The 17,977-nt window shown below is 36.6% G+C and overlaps 1 protein-coding gene across 15 annotated transcripts in view; it reads left to right on the forward strand.

Moving 5' to 3' along the window:
- CASK (calcium/calmodulin dependent serine protein kinase) overlaps positions 1–17,977 on the forward strand; it is a 314,683-nt gene that overhangs the window by 1,198 nt on the left and 295,508 nt on the right. The gene's annotated exons all lie outside the window — the stretch shown is intronic.

A 17,977-nucleotide genomic window follows, 5' to 3' on the forward strand; every position in this document is an offset into this window, starting at 1 on the left:
TTGATTTCCTAGTTCAGCGTGTATTCTGTGGCTTTAGAAGTTGAGGAGATAAGATTTAAGAGCAATTTTTGCATGGTTATTAAGGATTGCTAGATAGCTACCATCGAAATATTTTTCTCTCTTTTTGGAAGCGGTGCTTTATTGTCTATTTTAAGGTCCGCAGTTGGGAAATGAAACCAAGACCTTAGAGCAGTTGACTGTATCTCTTTTAAGTTGTCTGCAGTTCTGGATTTCGATTTGTTTAAGTGCTGATAACTCATTATTTTCCTTCCATGTTGAGGTATTACAGTGTTGCCTCACATGGTGAAATTGTTGGTAGAGCTTGCCACACACTTTCCTCAGACCCAGTTGATACAAAGACATGTTACTCCTTGCCCCTATTGTTAACATGACCAGCCTGTCTACTAGAATAAAGATATCTGAACCTGCCCTGGTAAAGTGGTTATGGAAGTGGTCTAGAGCAGAGCTGTCCAAAAGATATATAATGAGAGCCCCATATGTGATTTCATATGAGTAAATTTTACATGTGTAAATTTTCTGATAGCCACATTAAAAAGATTAAAAGCAGAGGTGCAATTAATTTGAATAAAATATTTTACTTAACCCAGTAGATCCAGACTATTATGACTTTAACATATAATCAGTATGGAAATTGTTAATGAGATTTTTACAACCTCTCTTTCATACTCAGTCTTCAAAATCCAATGTATATTTTACACTAACAACACATCTCAATTCTGACACTAAGCTAAATTTTCACTGGAAATACCTGTTCTGTATTTAGGTTTCATAAAATTTGCATTTGCAAAAGTAGATTCACATACCCAACTTGTCCCAGACATACCTAAAAGTTTTCTAATAACTGAATCGAGAATCTCTTTCTAAATTTAAATTAATTAATATTAAATAAAATTCAAAATTCAGTTCCTCATTTGGACTAGCCACATTTCATGTGCTCAATAGCCATATGTGAATAACACAGTTCTAGAAAGACAAATGTGTCAGAAAATCTCATTGCTTTCTTCGTTCTTGGCACTCAGGGAAGGTAAATTAGATATTTTCCAAAAGCCCCCAAATGATTTTGTGTGTGCGTGTGCATGGGGGGGATGATTGTTGTGTCTTAGTTATATTTGATTTAAATGAGCCAGGAAAGTCACAATTGGAAAATGTGAGATTAAAATGTTAATTCTATTGTGATGACAGAATATAGCCATCATTGAATCAATGTTAGTAACTAGTTCTGATTCCTTGAGGTCTGAAAGAGTGATGATGTGATTTCTGGATGTCGAAAAGAAGTAGTTAGCATCACATTAGCACAATCAGTATTCTGCTGACTTTTAATTGCTAAAATATTTTCAGGAAACGCCTCTGGTCGAACTAGATTTATCTTTTCTGTTGCTTCAGAGCTGCATGAGGAGGGGATGCAAGCTAATTTTGAGGTGATAGGTCCTCTATGGCTACCTTAACTACTGTGAACGTGAAAACTCATATTCTACAAAACCTGACTTGGTCAGTACCATTTATAATATGTCATCCCATGAAAAAAGGAATTCAAGGTAGCCTTTGTGGCAAAGAATATAATGATACTGTTCCTCACCCTGTGTAAAGGTTGAAGGTTTTCTCCGGTAAATTGTCTCAGCGTTTATTGATCTGGAAATTGAAATTCACTTCTGATTTTCTTACAGGGTCTTTGACAGCATACATTTTAACTCAGAATTTGTTCAATTCTATATCTAAACAGAAAGCCCGTAAAGATGTCCACTTGTACCGAAAACCTTGTTGATTTCTATCCAAGTTCTCTGGAATTGTAATTTTTATTGTATAACAAATTAGTATCAGATTGTTTTTGACCCCTAGAGCTTAACAGGTTTAAAATGTCACCGAAGTACTTAAAATGGATTTCGCTTTTTGCCATTAGTTGACCACCCACTCACTGTACTACCTCACTACTTATCTACTCACTCAGTCATCCACTATCTCGCAGGAAATTGTGTGCCTGATTCATTATGAATATTGGGAGGATACCATGTCTTTTTTTAAATTTAAACTCTTTTCCCTTGTGTTTCTTATTTTTGAAAGTCTTACAAAAGGTCCTTGAATACCTGTTGTTTCCATAACATTTTCCCATGTAATATCTTTCAAGTGACTGAGACAGATCTCCAATGCTGTCATTGTCCCAAAACTTCTATCTTAGCAAATGTAGCAGTTACTGGAGAGGAAAGGTATTATGCAAATACAGGTAATCAGCTAATTTTTATGGTCGTGAGCATTTACTGTATCTTTTGCAAATTGCTGGTTTTATAGGCAAGTGCACAATCAGTAATATTACATGAAGGAAATTTTAAAATGATTCATCCAAATTAAAATGTAGAGATGCCTACCTTCATGGTACAGCAGTTTCTGTGAAAGAGCCTAGCAAACTGTACACTGTTTTTGCCTTGTATAGGCTGAGTATTTGCCTATGTATTTAGTAATCTGTAACTTCTGACTTTCCTGCTTTGGTAGGACATAAACCAAAATTGGAATGATGCATTGTGACCCCTGCTCAAGGATGACATGCAAGTTTGCGAGGCATGCTGTATTTGCTTACACCTCAAGAGCACTTATATTTAATTACAGTTACTTATTTATGGCTCTCTACCTAGTTAACAGGGAGCTTCTTGAGGGCAGGGAAAATAACTCACACATCTTTCTCTATTACTTAACACAGCGCCTACAATGTAACAGTTGCTCATTTGCTATGGAATGAATTGAGTAGTTTTAATAAAATCTCATTAAAAGACAAAAAGTATGTTTATCAACCTGAGAGCAATTATTGTCCCAAAAGGCTGAATTAAAGTGGTTCTCCACCTGGCTGTATATTAGAATCACCAGGGGAGCTTTTTAAAAAGATCAATGCCAGGGCCCTGTGTCAGAGCAATGAAACCAGAATCTCTGGGAGTGGGTCCTGGTCATTGGTATTTTTTAAAGCTCTCCAAGTGATTCTAATAGGCAACTATGAGCAAGAATCATTGGTTTAAAACTCAGGTTATGTATGTAATATTTTGGGACTGGCTTCTGAGAGGCTTATAGTTTTTTAAAAGCAGAATAATTGTTTTGGGGGAGGTATTGCAGCCAAAAGACCAAGACATGGATTTTATTTTCCCTACACTGTATTTCTGAGCCTTGTTGTATAAGAATTTTGTTTCAGCCTATGTTTGTCTTTGATTTTTTTGGGTCTTTTAAGATTCACATTGATTTATGACACTCATCTAACGCTAACATGGTGATTGCCTGATGTTTGGAACAACATAGAACAAGGATTGCTTCAATAACAGTTGATGATGGCTGTCTACTGTGATGACTTAATTTAATATTGAGAAATCTATCAGTTTAGTATGGATTGTGTTTGCACATACACCTTATGAAAAGAGTATGATTAAGTTGCATATGTTCTTTAAATTTCATACTTGGAATTTCAATAGTGCTGTTTGCCCAAGAATTGAGTTAAATGCAGTCTTTAAGTAAATACTGGAGTAATATGTATAATATATAATTTAGCAGAGAGGAAAATTCAGCTTTACTAATTTGTCCTAATTACTATGGCTTTCACATATATTGATTGGCCCAGTGGTTTGGATTTCTAGTACCACAGTGGGGAACGTTACATCATGTTGAAACATCTTTCCTAGGAATTTTAAGTAGACATTGTAGGTAAAATAGTTTTTAATGTTAGGAAAAAGTCAAATATGAGCCTGAAGGAACCAAGAATTTTCTAGAAATGAGTAGATGTTCCATGAAAGAAGTGTTGATCAGAGTGACAATCATGTAACAAGGGAAACAAAACAATCACCAGCTAAACTGCTGGTGCCTCAGAAAGATCCAAGCCGTGGAGGTTAAACTAACGTTACTGGGTGGAAAAACCTGTTATAGGGTGTGGATTCCTACTCACTGCAGGCCTTATTGGGAGGAGGTAAGCTGTGTTGATTCCTGAGGATGGAGTTGGACTCTGGGACCTCTTAGGAGGGAAATGAGCTACTGAGTTGCTTTTCTGCACGTGCACAACCTTCTTTGGGTCTCTTTATGTCCACTTATTACAGACCGCTTTAGGACTGGGAGTTTCTGAAGTGTGGTTTGCATGTTGTCTTCATAAATGCTTCCTGTGACTCCCCTACCTTCTATAATTGTGACATGCTCTGTCCTTGACATATGCAGATCACCTGTCTCTGTCTCCATTTTTCCTTTGTATCCGCAACGGTTTCACCTGCCCAAAGCTATATCTCTAATGTTCCTTATATTATGTTCCTGGGATATTTTCTTTAAATTGAAAATTCTTTAGCCATCTCCAGTTGTAGCTCTACTCAATAAATTAAAGAAGCAAGTATACCTCAATTTTTGAGATTGTTCTTGAATTAGTGCATTTTTGTAAATGCTTTCACATTTTAAATGTAGCAGAAGCAATTTAAAGGAACTTAGACATAAGATTGTTTACAAGTAAAAAAATTCTTTCATAATTTAACATGCCTACTTCATAAAGGTAACTGACATTTACACCTTCTAATATTAGGCATTTTACATATGTTATCTCCTTTAATTATACCCATTTTACAGAGAACACTGAGTTTCAGAGGGGAGGGATGAATAACTTGCTCAAGATCACATGGGAATCCTACCAATTCTAAAGTTCATTCATGTCATGCTGCACTCTGCTGTTGATTCCAGTTGTGAAAATGCTGCAGTGGGTTTCCTTAAAGTAAGGCACATTTCTTCATTTTCAGAGTTTATTTACTGCAAATTTTAATTGTTCAACTTTCTGGTTAAATTCCTCACTTCTTCAGTAGAAGTTCCATACTACTGTTCATTGTTTCATCTATTTCATTTTTCTTTTTGTCTTTTTCTTTAATGAAATATCATACTGTTAAGTTTATGCATTCCTTAGCCATGGAAATACAGATTCTTGACCATCCATCCAAAAGTATAATTTGTTTTGGAACTTTTTCCACCCCTTTTACTCTCCGAGTTTTTCCTTCCAATTCCCCTGCCCCAAAAGACAGAATAGTTGATTGATTACTGCTAACCTGCCAAACCAGAAGTATGGAGATTTCAGAGGTAGGTGTTTATTGGCAGTGGGGTGGGGTTGTTTCCACAGGATAGTTATTTCTATATCCTGTAATAAAAATACTGAAATTATTCTCTCTGACTCTGAAACTATACAGCTACTGAGTTGTGAGCATCTCAGCTGTCTGCCAACACTGCACACACATCAAGTGACTGAGTTACTGCTGCAGAGCAGGTACCTAACCCCAGCCAACAAGCTGATGGGGCATACAGGTCTCACATTTTTTGGTTCTATTTTTTAGTTGCATCTGACAGTGGAGATTCTAAACCACCAAATACTGCATTGGATTTATGCCTCAGGGTTCAAGGTGCTATAGGACCTGCTCTCCTTTCTCTCAGAGTCACTCATTATCTTGGTATCCCATCTTTCAGCTTAGTCTGATGACCAGTCTGGTAGTCATCCTTGGTATCTTCTAGGTGATTGGTTCCAGGACCCCTTCCCACCCGGCAATTCCCAAATTTGTGAATACGCAAGTCTCTTATGTATAAAATGGCATAGTATTTGCATGTAACTAACACACATCCTCTTATATACTCTAAGTCATTTCTAGATTACTTATAATACCTAATACAATGTAAGTGCTATGTAAATCGTTGCCAAGAGGCAAATTCAAGTTTTGCTTTTTGGAACTTTCTGGAATTTTTTCCAAATATTTTCAATTCACAGTTGATTGAATCTGCAAATACAGAACCCTTGGAAGGCCGATTGTATTATGCTGTGATTGACCTTAGAGCCCAAGTCAGTGTAGAGAAAGTCTCCCTTTGACTTTCTGTGCTGGGAAGATTTCGCTTCTGAAGCTAGCTTGACTTAAAGGAAGTTAATGTATATTTCCAGCTTTGAGATTTAGTAATCGTCTGTTAGTTTCATTTTGTTAACTAGTTTTTATAAAATTAAAAAATTAATTTTAAAATATAGATGGTACAAAGGTAAATAGTGAATCTCTCTCCATTGTCCTACCATCCATCCATAGCCCCATTCCCCAGAGGTAACCATTGTCCAGTTTTTGTACATCTTTCTGGAAGTTTTTTGTTTAAAAACAGAATGGGATCCTATTTGTGCACTGTACTGAAATACTCATTTTCCATTGAAAAATAGCATATCTGGTGACCTTTCTATATCCATCTATATATCTATCTAACTGTGTCTCCTCTTAAGCTGCTGCCCAGTATTCCACTGGATTGGTACTTTGGCTTTGAATTGAGTACAGCCCATTTCTAAGTGAACATTGCTGGAAATGTACAAGTGGAGTTTGGGTGAAAGGTCCAGAATGACAGTGAAGATTTGGAAATCATCTGTGTGGAAGTTAAACTGTAAGAGAATGTGTTCTTGTGGGTTGATGGAGCTGGGCTAGGAGGAGAGGGGTTGTGGTTTGGAGTATAACAGAGTTAGAAGTATGGATAGCTGGAAGTCACAGAAGTCTCAAGGTGGGGTGGATCAACAATGTAAAATGCCAGCACACTGAGGACTAAGAAAAGGCTTATCTATAACAGAGGCAATTTAAAGCATCTTATCAAAATGAACATAATGTTTAATATTCCATTCATTGTGTGACTGAAAAGCGAGATTCCGGCTTCATTTCTGTGGATGTTGGTAATATACTATCTCTCTATGAATCTATCTCAACACCAACCTATTTAGGGCAAAAAAAGGAGTACATTTCTTTTTCACTGTGATGTGTTTTGCAGGTTCTATTGTCTGGCTTTTAGGTAAAACCATTTGGTTTTCCTAAGATGAGGTCTTTTTGATTCCTAAGCTTGATGTATAACTTTCAATTAAATGGAAACCTTTAATGAAATGACAAAGTATATTTTAGTTTAGATACTTTTAAGTTTGCTTTAAGTTCTTGCTATTTGTCAAACCATTGTTCTTTTATTAAATCCTTCACCTATAGGGACCTGAATTCTTCCTTGCCTCAAGGCTTTTGGTGGCGGTTGGTTAACTGTAGTACTCTCCTCCCCTTTCTCATCCCTCTCCTCACCCCCCTCCCCCAACTAAATTTCTTCATTGGCTGTTTTTAGTTGTCCAGATCTATTCATAATAAGAAATGATTACTTTATTGTGCTTAAGCCAGTTTCTTTGTATCTAAGTGCACATTATTTCATTTCAGCTTCTTGTATTCTGTTACCGGGCTATTACACATTCTTTTTTTCCAATTTTTAAAATTTCTTTTGATACACTTTTTTTTTTTTTTTTACTTTGTTACCATTGTTTGGATATTTGAATTATTTACAGATAGGGATGATGATTGTTTCTCTCTCTCTTTGTGTATTTTAGTAATATCCAAAATATACTATATTGAATCTATGTTTCAGGCTTTTAATTTTAACCCTGAGTTTAGAGTATTTTGGTATGTTTGTCTAGGATGAAAGTATTACCATTTAGCCATATGCAGATTTTAATATTTTATTAAAATGCTTAATGTTATTAATTCAGTTACAGAGATCTCCAGCCCCACAGTGATGTGCTGATTACCATTATAATACTGCTATTTTATAGTACCTAATTCATGTTTTTAGGAAACATCATAGCTTTTCAGCCTTTCTGCTTACTCTTGGTACCTACTTTCCCCCAAACATATGGATCAGTAGTGCTTTGTAGCTCGTAAAGTAGCCCTCTAAGATCTGATCTGATAACCTTTGGATGGATTGTCACCATTTTCTCCTTATTTATAGAAGGAATGATAGCTGCTTCATAAGCCATTTGCATGGATTAGTGATTGTGAAGTGCAGCATAAGTACTTTTTATTTGTAGAATGTCTCCGAGATACTCAAATTACTTTTGGCAGCTATGTAGATAAGTTTAAACAATTGCCAAATGTGTACTTTCTCAGCACTAAACACAGGCTCTATTACATAAATAATATGGTGAAATGAACATTCTTTTCTACCATGTGTGTAAAATTGTTAGTGATACTAACATTCATTCATTTGTTCACTTATGCGTTCATTTCTAGCTGTGCGATCCTGGACAAGTTAATTAACCTCTCTGAGCCTCAGTTTCTCTATATGTAAAATGAGGGTGATAGCATATATCTTGCAGGGGTATTGTGAGAATTGAATAACATGATCTATGTAAGATATCTAAAGGTTGTTATTTTAATTGCCATTATCATTATTCATCAAATACCCTGGTTGTCTTGCCACAAGAAGCTCTCTGTCCATAAGGGAAGTTGACAAATAGTTAAAATCTAATCTAACTAAATTTAAGTCCTGTTAAGGCCAGGGTCCCATCTGACTTGTTCACCTGGTAACCTCAGCATAACTCGGCAACTGGCACATAGTAAGTACTCAGTCAGGAGTTGTTGAAGGAGTGTGTGTTAAGTGAGTAGTCCAGAAACTGTGACCACCTAGTAGGAGAAGGAAATTGGGGAAATCTTTACAGAGGAGGTTGGGGCTTGAATGATTTGTCAGTCTTCCTAAGTAACTGATTTAATCTTTTAGGCCTGTCATCTCATTTAGAAAAAGGAGTAGAGGAATACAGGTAGGGAAAATTAAAGAAATCTTAACGTTTTAAAAAAATGTTCATCCTATTTTATTTTTTAAATTAATAAAGCTTATTTTTAGAGCAGTTTTAGGTTCATAGCTACTATTTTAGTTTTAGTGACACAGGTAACATATATTATAAGAAATTTAAACAGTAAGTATATTAAGCTACACTTTTCAGGGACAACTGTAGGAGTTTGTTGTTGTTCTCAAAATCCATGGTTTGAGTGCTCATTATGTGCTGAACATGGTGTTATTTGTATTTTTCTAATTTAACCTTGGCCACAACCATTCCCTTTGAGGTAGTCAACCCCACCCCCCATTTTTACAGATGAGGACACTGAGGAAGGAGATTAGTAACTTGCCCTGGGCAAAGTGGCAGTAATAAATGGCAGCCTGGGGATTCGTACCTGGGTACATGCAACCTGTCTAAATGCCTGCTCTTCAGTATGAGCAGGCTGGTTGTCTTTTAAGGGGTATTCTAAATATAAGACTCTAATATTCTGATTTTGGATGTTTTAGCAGATTAGTAGAACGCCTTTTTATGGTAACAGTTTTACTGAGATATAATTCACATACCATACGGTTCGCCCATGTAAAGTGTACAATTCAGTGGTTTTTAGTATACTCAGAGTTGTGCACTGTCATCATAGTAAAAGTTTGAACATTTTCATCACCCCCAAAAGAAATCCTGTATACTTTAGCTCTCCCTACCCTGGGTAATGACTAACTTACTTCTTTCTCTATAGATGTGCCTATTCTGGACATTTCATGCAAATGAAATCATGCAACATATGGCCTTTTGTGACTGGCTTCTTTTTCTAAGAATAATGTTTTCAGGGTATATCCATGTTGTAGATGTATCAGAACCTCATTCTTTTTTAAGGCCCAATAATACCCACTGTGTGGCTAGAGCACATTTGTTGTTCCACATTGTTCTCAATTGATGGGTCATTTGGGTGGATAATCCTGCTATGGACATTCATGTACAAGTTTTGTTTTCATTTCTCTTGGCTATATACCTAGGAGTGGAATTGCTGGGTCAGATGGCACCTCTGTACCATTTTACATGTCTGTGAGGGTTGGAATGCTTTTAAATCAGGTGAGTGCTATCAGAGTTTGCCCGTAGAGTCTGTTCAACACACTGTGACATAAATTAAAGCAATTTTTATGGGTTGTTTGTTGGTCAGCCTTTTATCTCAGACATTTTTATGCTGATTTTCAACAATTTTAGATATTGTAGACCAAGGGTTGGCAAACTCTAAAGTACTAGTTAGTAAATATTTTAGGCTTGACGAGCCACACAACATCTGTCACAGCTACTCAACTCTTGCCATTGTCGTGTGAAGACAGCAGTACAAAAACAAATGAGTGTGGCTGTGTTCCAATAAAACTTTATTTACAAAAGTAGGTGGTGGCCTAGATTTGGCTGTAGTTCGCTGATCCTGTTGTAGATTAAAGATGAAACTGGAGCTTGTTGTCCAGTTCCCATTCTTGTTCACCCTCAAGATTGAGATGTCCTTTCAGTGGTTTTAGTAGCCCCATAGTGAGCAGGTTGTTTCTGCAAAATATAAAGACATTATAATTGGTCCACTGAACTGTTTTCACTGTTAAGTGCGGAAATACTATATTCAGTCTTTTTTTTTTCCTGCTTTTGGATTCTCTTTTTGATCTTAGGTGAAAGGGAAGAAACCCATCAAAATTCTTCTAAGCTTGTCTCACTGGAAGCAATATAAATGTGGAGTGCCTGAAAAAAAGTATTTCCTTCATTCTTGCTTATTGCCTGTATAATGGATGAAAGCAGAGTTGAGAACATACTAGAAATTATCAGAAATGGAAGATTATTTAAAGTATTAGCTTTAATAAAGTTAGGTGAAACATCACTAGCTAAATGTGCCATCTATGTATATTTTATGACTTTCCTAAGAGCCTTTGCTAGTGTCATTGTTTGGGATTGGGGGGGGGTGTGTGTGGTGTAAATAAAACTTCAAGTTCTATTTTGTGTCTGAAATCCATTTTACTCAATATATTTTGCAGTAGTAGATATACAGTATGTAGAATGCTTTGTGGCTTTGAAAAAAACTGTTATTGCCTCTAATGTACATAGGAAAGATGGTATTCTTTGACCTTATAGATTTACATAATTTGTTTGCAAGACTGTTCTAGACTATAATTTTGCAGTGTTATGAAAGCTCCAAAGATTATGTTAAAGGAGGGAATTTAGTATCATAGCTTTTTGTCTTTGCATTTGGGCATGTGACAGATGAATTAATTATTCATAATGTGAAATTTCAAAACTAAGACAAGGAGATTCCCAGCATATGTATTTAGGAGTCATCCATATATAGGATTTATGGGTATTATAGTGTTCTTTTATGTAACTTCCCCAAATTTTATTATGGCAGCAGTGTCCACATCTTAACAGCAAGCAAAATGAAGTGGAAAGATTCTAAAGTTGTAGTCTGATATGATTAGGCACTGAATCTAAATTACCTAAATTTACAGAACAGCATTTCATCTACTAGATCAGGTTATATTGTCAAGTGAAAGAATGATCATGTTGGAATCTATTCAGACCACTTAATTTGATGAAAATACTTTTTAGGTTGGCTTCAGAGGACAGTAAAAGGCATCTTTTTCTATGATAATACGTGGACAGTATTACGTACATTGCATTATTTAGGCTAGAAGTTTTTGCTGAATTCCATCTGAGCTATTAGTTCAGAAGCAGAATGGTCAGCTTTTATTTATATAGAATCTTTAATGGTCATCTTAGGCTTAATGTCTTAACTGAGTTTTTGTCCCAGCAGTAATATCTGGAATTGAATTTGAAGTTTTTAATAAATAATTTTTTTCTTTAGTTTAGTCACTTGTAAAATAATTACATACTTGTAAAACAAACAAGAAGGCATTTTCACTAAGGACTTTAATTATATTTCATGTAAATTTTTAAAAGTTATTACTGGAGTATTTAGATCACAGGTTAGAGTGAGAATGTAATTATCTCACATTATAATCAACATGTAATACTTTTAAAAGCATGCTAATAAAAATGGAGAAAACCTCTGCTGACCATACATATTGTAGATTATATTTCTTTCCTTTTTTTCTTTCTTTTTAAAAATATTTCCCACTTATAATAGATGTAAAAATGATTTATATAAATATCTATTCACATGAATACACTTTGATTATCATCATTGCAGAAACAGCCTGGGAATCTAGAGAGGGAGATTCTAGGCTTGCTGCTTTACTTTTTGGATTATCTACATTAATAGTATTTCTCCCATTGCTGAGTGTTACTGTTGTACTGCTGGAAGGGATCACCACACTTCCATAATCTATGACCCACTTGCGCTAAAGGTCGAGTGTGCTTTAAATTGCTATCTGATTAAAGTTCAGGTTTCTTGGTTAGAGTTCCCTGGGTGGCTTCAGAATTTGGCCCATGAATGTGAATATGGACTTGAAAATCTTATTAGAATGGTATTTTTCCCCATGAAGACATACATTCATAGACAGAGTCCTGAAAAGAGATGTATAAGTTAGATTTGATAAGTGCAGTTTAAAACTTACTCTGAAAAATTGTATTTTAAGGAAAAATTTTAATTGTGACAGATCATCACTTGGTTTTTTTTTTTCTTCGTCTTGTAAAAGAAGGATAGTAAAGGTTAGTAAAGGTATTTACCTCATTTGAGTGTTATGAAGATGATATGACATAATTCTTCAAAAGTCTTAAACTATCTTACATATATTATCTTGATTTTATTGAAATGAAGCACTTCGAATTAGAAATGGAGTTTGTTAAATATTCTTTGATTTTGCAAGAATTATTTACTGTTATCTTTAAAGCTGATTTTATTTTCTAGTTTGATTTCTAGAGCTTAATACTTCTCAAATCTTTATAGGGCTAAGAACGTGTTAGGTGAAAATGTTGCATAAAGAGATTTGAGGGTGAATTGTGTATATTTTACTGATGAGGTAATGTTTACACTGAAGTCAAGGCGAAGAAAAAATCCTGACTAGTGTGTTTCCCCTTTGCTTTTCTTTAAATTACTTAATTTTATTTCAACGTTGAAGTTTGGAACTTACCACAATGGACAAATTTTTGTGGCCAATCTGGTGTGAACTTTGGCAGCTTACTTAAAATGTTGAACTTCCTGTTTAATAGTGAAGTCTGGAGCAGTGGTTCTCAAAGCGTGGACCTCATTCTGACCAGCAACAGTAGTATCACCTGGGGATTTATTAGAAATGCAGATTCTCAGGCCCCAGCCCTATAGATCAGAAGCTCTGGGGGTGGGGCCCAGCAGTCTCTATTTTAACAGCCCTCCATGGGATTCTAAGGCACACTAAAGTTAGAGAACCATTGATTTAGAACTCTATATCAGGGCTCAATAAACTATGGCCCATGGGCGAAATCAGCCCACTGTGTTTTTGTAAATAAAGTTGTTCTGGAATACAGCCACACTCATTCAATTAAATAATGTCTGGCTGCTTACACGTTACAAGGGCAGAGTTGAGTAGTTGTAGCAGAGACCACATGACCTGGAAAGCCTGAAATATTTGCTTTCTCACCCTAAACACAGAAGGTTTGCTGATCCCTGCTCAAGCTGAAGACTTAGTACTGTTTTCTTGCCCATAATATTGAGCTGCAAGTATTTGAAATCAATAGGTAAATTTTTTTTTAAAAAAAGGTGTTTTTTTGCCTTTAACCTGACTGTATTATTTCTATAAACCCTTTCCTCTCTCTGATATCAAATTATTGCTCAGGGATTAGAGACTTGTGAATGAAAGTAATATACTACTGTGCCCTTTCCTTCTATGTTTGGTAATAGAGGTAGCCTGTTTAACAATTCTGTGACATTTCCTCACTGACTTTGCACTGGTATGTCCTTGGTTTTTCTGTACTCTAGTGTAACCTAACTTAATTATCTATTATAGTCTTCATTTCTCCCAATTCTTATTGCCTTTTTATTCCCCAAGAGAAAACCCACCTTGTGATGGCTAAGTTTAGGAATTCATGGGAGCTGTTTGGCGTACTCTAAGCCATTGAAATAGCACCATCCCACCTGGAAAATGTTTATCCTTGGCCTGGGGTGCTATAGTTACTTGTACTTCACAAGGATGTTTACAAGCACGTAGATATCGAATATTGTGGGTAATCTTAGAATGTTTACTGGACGAGTTTTCGTTAGCCTTCCCATAACCGAGGATGGCTATTTCTATCCTCAGTTGGAATATCATAATGCACTCTCGATATTCTTTTGTACTTGCTCCCAGATTTTAAAGTAATTGCTGATCAGCATCATATAAAATACAAGAACTGATTTTCAACGTTGTTCTTACTAATGCACTTGGTATCTTACTCTCTATCCACACCACTTAAGGACATGTAATCGCTTTTAGAGACAAAAGTCCTTCTCACAGTCTCCCTTAGTTCTCACAGTAGATCAGGCAAAAGTGTTTTTGCAGCTGTGATTCCCTGGTTGTACATGACTGATGTTTTAAGTTAGGAAACATAACTCGATCAAATGATACTGAGCTATATTATTGGTAAGTTTGTTGGGTCCATGATTTCTTCCAGTCAGCTTGGGTTGACTGCTTTCGTGTAGGGGATGCTGGGTAAGACACGGGAAAATAGTGAGCTTGAAACTGGAAAAGATTGAGTTAGACCTTTCATTTAGGCTTTCCCAATCAACTTAATTCATCCCTTTTGCCCTGCTTACTCATCCCAGCGGCGAAGTACAATGAGAGAGGGTCAGGCAAAGGCCAGCCCTCAGAGTGTGGTTACTTAGGTCTGTTGCCAAAAGCAACCCATGAACAGGAGAATTTGAGCTTTACTGTTTTGTACAATATAGTGTGGAAATGCAGTGTTTTAAAAACTAAATTGTTATTTATAGCAATGAATAAAATGTGAACTCTTTCAAAGGGAGCAGTGTTCTACAGCCTTATTGTCCCAGTCAGCACAATAGCCACCCACACGAGTCATCTGAACAACCTCATCATTTCTGTTTTATCTACCTGAAATAGGGGCCAGGGGTGGGTGGTGATGAAAGCTTGGGAGATCACGCCACACTTTAGGCAAGAGAAGTGCTCTGGTGACTCTGGCTGTGTCATCCTCCCCTCGTGTGCATAGGAGTCTGGGACAGCCCTGAGGATCTGGAGGTAAGCTTTAATAATTCCTTTTATTCCTTGGCAGCTGGCCGTGCTTGGGAGCTGGGTGCTACTTCCCTAGAAGCAACTGCTGTAGATGAGTTCTGCCAAATGTGTGGATTTTAAGCCATTTTAAAGGCTATAATGTTCAGACTTAGAATTTCTTAGTAGGCAGAGAGTGTCATTTAAGGGTACTTATGCTGCAGGAATAAGGTTCATTATGAAATAGACACTGCAACAAGTCCTCCATGTGATATAAACTTATTGGAGCTTGTGTATTTTTAAAACCATCTATTTCTTTAATATATCTTTTAAGCTTCATTAGGCCAGGATTCATGGCTGTCATAGTCACTACTTTATCTCTACACCTAGGACAGCATCTGGCATATAGTCAATGTTCATTATATAGTTGTTGAACCAGTTCAAAGAAGGGGAGGATGTAGCTGAACACATTAGAAAAGATAAAATCTGACCCATAATGTACAAAGTCAGGAGTTCAGATTTTCATTTAGTGCTAGTATTTTGCTGCTTCAGAAACCATCTAATTCTCATAATGTTCCTTTGAGGTAGGTTAGCAGATACAGAATTGTACAGTATATGCTGAACATAATGATGGAATCCTGAATAACACTTAGCTTCCCTATTGAGAGCTGTCAGATCATTGTTATAATTGAACCAGATGAAGACATTTCTAAGGTTGAAATGGAATGGAGGATTTTATGATGAGTAAAATTACTAATACTTGATTACCTGATCTGTCTAAAGCTACTTCCTCCTTTGTAAAATGGGGATAGTAGAATCTACCTGATGGGATTGTTATAAGGATTAAATGAGACAGTGGATATAAAGCATAGTTCCTGGCACCTTGCAAGTGCTCAATAAACATGAGTTGCTTTCATCATCAACAGTAAATTTTAAGAGCCAGGCTCTGTGCCAAGTACATCTTCCTTCCAGGTGTTGGACCGGTTTCCCTTTCCTTTCTCCTTTCTGCCTTACTCCTGGGGCATTCCGGGTGAGTTATAAAGCTGTGCTTGACTTTCAGTTACCTAGCCAGTCCCACCTGACCTTGAGTAAAGGTAAAGGATCAGATGCTAAATCCAGCCATTTGCCTAATACTATAGCCACTGGCCAGATGTGGCTATTCAAAGTTAAATGAAATTTAAAATTCACTGAATAGACATTTCCCCCAAAGAAGATACACAAATAGCTGATAAACACATGAAAAGGTGCGCAACATGAAAAGGTGCACAACATCATTAGTCATTAGGGAAGTGCAAACCAAAACCACAATGAGATAACACATGCACTGAGATGGCTAGCAGCAAAAAGACAGACAATAACAAATGTTGGTGAGGATGTGGAGAAATTGGATCTCTAGTCTATTGCTGATGGAAATGTAAAATAGTGCAGCCACTGTGGAAAACACACTTGCAGTTCCTCCAGAAGTTAAATATAGTTTCTACAACCCAGCAATTCTACTCCTAGGTATGTACCCAGGAAACTGTAAACATATATTCATACAAAAACTTGTACACAATGTCCATAGCAGCATTATTCATAATAGACAAAAGGTGGAAACAACCCAGTTGTCCTTTGACTGATGAATGGTTAAACAAAATACGGTAGTTGTATACAACAAAATATTATTTGGTCATAAGAGAAATGAAGTGCTGATACATGCAACCACAAGGGTGAGCCTTGAAAACATTATGCTAAGTGATAGAAGCCAGACGGAAAAGACTGCACATTGTATGATTTCATTTATATGAAAAGTCCAGAATAGGCGAATCAATCAAGACAGAAACTAGATTAGTGGTTGCCAGGGGCTGAGGGGAGGAGAGAATAGGGAGTGACTGCTAATGGGTGTAGAGTTTCTGAGATTATTAAAATGTTCTGGAATTAGTGCTTACTGATCAACACACACCTTTGTGAGTATACTAAAAAAACACTGAATTGTATATTTTAAAAGGTTGAACTTCATGGTATGTGAATTATATCTTCCACATCTGGTCTGTTTTCTCTGATTTTCTTTTCTCATTCCTTCGCCTTGGTATGTGTCTTTCATGTTGGAGGTATTATTCCTCGAGCGTCTTGAGCAAATTGTTTCTGCTAAGGGAAAGTTGATTGGAAACTCTGCATGAGTGAAGCTTGTTGACGCTTGGTCTTCCCTGTGGTGTGTTTGGGGGAAACCTGGGTATTTATGAGGAACTAACTAACTGTGAGTTGGGTTTTTTCCCCCCTTAAGCCAGTCACTTTTTCTATTTCAGACTCCTTGAATCTCTTATTGGGGAATTTGGGGGTAAGAAGCTCAAATCTAGCATTTAGATGCCCAGCCTGGAAAGGGCTGGATCTTTCACCACTGGCTATGCAGGTTTTTACTTACTCCTTGTTTTCAGTAAAGCATTCCACTTCTGTTGTCAGTTATGGCCAGTGTCCCTGAATTAGGGACTCTTTGGTTCAGTCTCTCCAGAGAGTAACTGAAGTCTTCTGCTGTGTGGAGAAAAGGCAGTTACCTGATGCTGAGGATGAAAAGAAAGAATCTGAGAGTCTTACTGCTCTTTTAAAGGATATTTCACCACCACCCCCTCCCTTTTAAAATTAAATTCCTATTTCCTTCAAATGCTCCTGGACGCATCAGTTCTTGAGCTTTTCCAGGGTCCTTAGGAATGAACTAGCGTCAGTTTAGATTCCCCCACTGGAGGTACTTGGTAGAAAGAAGAACGATGCAGCCAAGTTGGTTACCTCTTTTTCAGATGCTTTTTATCTAAAATTTGGTGGACCTCTCTCTTCTGCTGTCAGATTCTCTCCCACTTTCTTGATATTGTTGGTTTATGTCTTTTCTGATTTTTCACTCTTACGGCTTCTAAAGGGAGGTTAATAATGTTTATATTCAGTTTAATCAAGAGGCCCTCCTTCTTTTGAAACCCTCTCTTTTTATTGGATTTCTAATTACTTGGACATCTGCTTCCACCATTAGAATGTGAGCTTCTCAAAGGCAGGAACAAGGGGTTTTAAATCTCTAGCACTTACATCATCTCTGGAGTGTAGTAGGTTTATTAAATGCATGGACTTTGAATGTGTGCCCCAACCCACGCCTTCACAGTTCAGGCAGTTTACTAGTCTACCTTGGCTTTTACTTTCTTGTGCACAAATTTCAAACCAAATAGTGAAATCTTTCTGATGGATAAGTTGGGAAGCCCTCCACTTTCCTTGATCCTTGCATATTCTTTATCCACAGTGCATCTAA

Source organism: Camelus dromedarius, chromosome X (assembly GCF_036321535.1).
Source record: "Camelus dromedarius isolate mCamDro1 chromosome X, mCamDro1.pat, whole genome shotgun sequence".
Lineage (NCBI taxonomy): Eukaryota > Metazoa > Chordata > Mammalia > Artiodactyla > Camelidae > Camelus > Camelus dromedarius.